The 4,697-nt window shown below is 40.3% G+C and overlaps 1 protein-coding gene across 1 annotated transcript in view; it reads right to left on the bottom strand.

The window, feature by feature from the left end:
• LOC101848445 overlaps positions 1–4,697 on the bottom strand; it is a gene marked incomplete at its 5' end in the record, with an annotated part of 23,453 nt that overhangs the window by 627 nt on the left and 18,129 nt on the right.

Here is a 4,697-nt window from a genome sequence, read left to right as displayed (position 1 = left end):
TGGCCCAGAAGACAAAAAGAACGTTGCAAAAGCATTAATATGAGTCGGTGAGAGGATCCACAACATCACTGCTTTGCAAGGTCTTGTGGCAGTTATTGTGAGCTGCAATGGAGAATCCACTTAGGCACTTCAGTGAAATTTTCAAACTTCTCCGAGGGCACTAAAATTTAGATTATTGAAAAGAGCTTAATTGGCTTTCTGTTTTCAGAGCTTTTTAAATTTTTGTGCTATCTTTGTTAGTTTAGAAGCAGCGACCGTTTTTGTGAATCAATTTTCGCCCCGATTTGGCCAAATTTTTGCACTGCATTTTGTGCCACCAAAACTCGAAATTTTGCTTCACAACGTCATAAAATCCTTAATAATAGTTGTATCGTGACCATTGAGGTATCATTTTGTTTGCTGTTTTATGTAGAATCAATATATGAAAATAAAAGTCAAGTACATTAAGAGTAAAATTCTATTTACCGTTTAATTACGTCATAATCGTGACGTCGGGAGTCCAATGCCTATTATCCCAAAAAAGAAACGGGCACACTTTCCATAATAATGGTCCGATTTTCAAAAGAAAAACATCACTCATTTTGTTTTAAAGAGTTCTGTAACTTGCTACTGGGGAAAAATGATTAAAATTGAAAGCAGTTTCAATCTTACATGCATAACTCATGCAGGAGGTTGGCCGGTGCTCTGTGGTGTGGTTTGTTCCTTTTTTCCCTATTAACAATCAACCGTCCTTATCTCTCCTCGTTCTTTTCTGTGTATGTTACTCTCTTGTAACACCTCTAATCTTCGGGGCTTATATGACCTATTTGTGTTGCAAGTGCCGTTAAACCCAAGCATAACACAGACTTGAAGAATATGAAAGCGAATTCAACGAGTATGGTATAAAGCGGGAAATCACCATAGAATAATATGATAATTACTGAGGGTCACCAAATACAGATATATATAACATATATAATTATTTATATATATATATATATATATATATATATATATATATATATATATATATATATATATATATATATATATATATATATACAATATGCAATGATTCATATCCCGAAGAAGAGCGACACCAGTTCTATGATCAACTGATTGACCTTTTAAACACCGTGAATGACAAAGATAATGTGACAATGATGGGGAACTTTAACGGCAGAGTGGAAACAAGGAAAATGACGTGGGAGAGATACATGAGGCCACACAGTGACAGGGAAACAGATCAAAACAGCAATGGAGAAATGCTATTACAGTTGTGTGCAGAACATGAGCTCGTCATGTCAAATACCTTCTTCCAACACAAAAGGAGTCAAGTTAAAACTTGGTACAAATGCAATGATCTAAAGATAGCATTACAAATTTATTTTATCCTAGCCAAAAGATCGAAACTGAGAAAAATCAGAGACTCAAGAGTGATTCCCATCTACATCACAGACACTGACTACAGACCAGTCGTCATGACTATTGACACACCAAACAGGAAAAGGCCAGAAGCAAAGAAACGAGAAGTCGTAAATCTCAGAAATATATAAATGACAATAACAAGGATAAGATACATGAACGTTTGAAAGATGTATTTCACAAATTTCCCCCAAAATTGGGAGACATGAAAGAGGAATGGAGCCACTTCAAAGCATGTGTGTACAGAGCATTAAAAGAAGAGTGCAGCACCAGGAAAACAAGAGGGCATAAAAAGAAAACAACTATATGGTGGAATGACCAAGTGAAGGAAGCCGTCCAACTGAAGAAAAAGGCATTCAAAAAGCGGTAGAAATCAAAGACGGAGGAAGAATACATCCTATACAGAAAGGACCGCCGCTATATATCAAGGGTAGTAAAAGAAGCTAAGAACAGATCCTGGTCAGTATATGGAGAACAGCTGGTAACAAAATGTAAAGAAAACCCTTGAGAGTTTTACTAGTGAGTTAAAAAAGCATGAGGATGCGGGAAGAACCATTCAACCAAACTGAAATAGTCAATGATGAGCACAGAAAACCCTATTTTCAGAAAGCCAAAGATTAAGGAAAGATAGAAACGCGGAGCTGCTGAATCCTACAACAGAAACAACAGCAAACAGCTCCTCACCAAAAGAAACCAATCCAGAACCATCACTACTGCAGAGTGAAACCCAACATGTTATAAAGAATAGCCCCACAAACAAAGCGATAGGCGTTGAAAACATCACAGCAGAAGAGATCAAACTATACGGCCATATCGGAGAACTCTGGCTATGGAGGATATTTAACCTGGCCTGGGCGACAAAAACAACACAGAGCCTACAGAGGAATATCCCTTCTGAGCCGTGTGGATATAACGTTTGCTAAGATACTGGAAATGAGAATGAGACCAGTTGTAGAGACTCAACTCAATGAATCCCAGTTTGGCTTCAGAAAAGGCAAGGGCTGTACTGACGGTTTTTTGCATTCGGACAGTTGTGTGAGACTGCCATTGGGCATGACAAGACCTCAATATCGTCTTCGTGGAACAAGAAAAGGCATTCGACAGGGTAAATAGATGTCAACTTTGGGAAGTCTTAGAGGTTTTAGTAGCGGTTTTACGGCACCCGCAACTGCATAATGTCACATGAGCGCCAAGGGGTGGATGTCAACAGAGAAGTCCTTACAAGGAATCAAACTTACTCTGCTCACCTTTCTAGCTTCTACAGCACAAAGTCTGCTTAGACTATCAAGGCACCCCGGAAACAGCGGGTCGCAAGAGTGTGAGAAACATACAAAAAAGTAGAGGAAAATGACGATAGTAACGATTAAGAAAGAAAAAGGCGCAATTCCCTGTTGTAGTTCAGGCATGGTTATGAGCATGCCATTGTTCGATCAGCCCATTCTACTGTGCATTAGAACGGCCCCTGATTTGGAATGGCATAAAGACACTTCAGTCTTAGAGTAAGATGGTGTTAAAAGACAATTGCTCAAGAACATCATGGCACTTTATAAAAACAGCCTGTGTGCCGAAAGGTCAACAGAAGGACTATCGGACTGTTTCCCCATCACGTCTGGGGTGTTCTCTCTCCGCTTCTCTTCATCACTTACATGGATAAGATCACGAAAGCAGCAAATGACAACATCAATGAACTGAGCGAGCTTGTATTTGCTGATGACCAGAGTACATTAAATACAGATGAAGAGAAATCACAAAAAAAACACACCACAAAATTAATTAATTAAGAATGTAAACACCTAAACATGAAAATCTTCATTTCAAAAACAGAAGTTATGAAGGCAAGAAAAAACCCAGGAAAACTCAACATCCTTGTTGACGGAACACAACTCCAACAAGTAGAGGAATTTAAATATTTGGGAAGCATCTTCTCACTAGATGGGAGTATGGACAAAGAAAAAGAACTATGAAGGTAAATGCATTGACCTACCAGCTAACACCCCTTCTCAGTCACAAGAACATCTCAACTGAAGTGACGTCCCCAGCTCATCAATAGAATCTTCATACCAACATTAACATACTAGTGCCAAACATGGTCTCTAAACAAGGCATGAGAAAGGAAAATCAATGCACGCGAAATTAGATATTTCTGCAAAACCACCAACGTCACCAGAGGAGACCGCATAAGGAACGAGACCGTACGTCTACCAGTAGTAAATTTATTAGAGCGTCAAAGAGTCAAATGGTTCGGACGTCTAACCAGAATGCCCCAGAAACAACTAGCGGCTAGAGCTAACCACACCCGCTAATCCGGCTTTCAATCAAGAGGAAGACCAAGAAAGACCTGACTGGATGGGGTTAAAAAAGCCCTGGAACAATATAACTAATTAGCATATCTATCACAGACGCCGAAACCTGCACCTCCCCTCGACATCCTAAGGATACCAGAGGAAGGAAAAAAGTAAAATAAAGTAAGAACTGAGGAGCAAAAGTGCTCACTTTGTTGCAACTGGCATCTTCCTTCAGGGTTGTTTCATCAGTGGAAAAGAGTAATAGGCTTACACAGCTAATACCGTGAGTCGTGGAAGGATGGCGGCGGTGGCGATTATAAGACAAATAAGACAAGAAGGATATGTAATGGAGAAAATGTATAAAGTCGAAGAGCAGGTAAAGTGGGATGGAGAAGAAAAGAGAGGTACGGTTATGAAAATAAGAGGGAGTGGGAACGCACGAAACCACACACACACACACACACACACACACACACACACACACACACACACACACACACACACACACACACACACACACTCATACACATACACACACATACACACACACCCAGAGAGAGAGAGAGAGAGAGAGAGAGAGAGAGAGGGGGGGGAGAGAGAGAGAGAGAGAGAGAGAGAGAGAGAGAGAGAGAGAGAGAGGGGGGTGGGCGGGCGGGGGGGGGGGGATTTTGTGGATCCCCCAATCCCGTACATAGCATTTTTCGTTCTTGTTCATACGACAGAAAAGAAAAAAAATCTGGATCGGTACTAACAATAGACCTAAGAAATTTTATCTAACAAATAATTGCATCAGATACTTTAATAGGCGTCCAAATTTAATTTTTCACTGTGTTAACAACACGAGTCCGGACTCTTCATACTAGATCTAGGCCCTAGGCCCTAGGCCTACGCAATGAAAGGCTTTGGGCAGGGGAAAAAAGGAGGGAGAGGGGAGCTCAGTGAAAAGGAAATACTTTGGGTCTAAAAAGTCCCGGTTTCTCTATACTATCGAAGGAACTAAGGGACAAT

This window comes from Aplysia californica, unplaced genomic scaffold (assembly GCF_000002075.1).
Source record: "Aplysia californica isolate F4 #8 unplaced genomic scaffold, AplCal3.0 scaffold00349, whole genome shotgun sequence".
NCBI lineage: Eukaryota > Metazoa > Mollusca > Gastropoda > Aplysiida > Aplysiidae > Aplysia > Aplysia californica.
The sequence above is the reverse complement of the archived record's forward strand: the minus strand, read 5'-3'. Positions and strand labels throughout refer to the sequence as shown.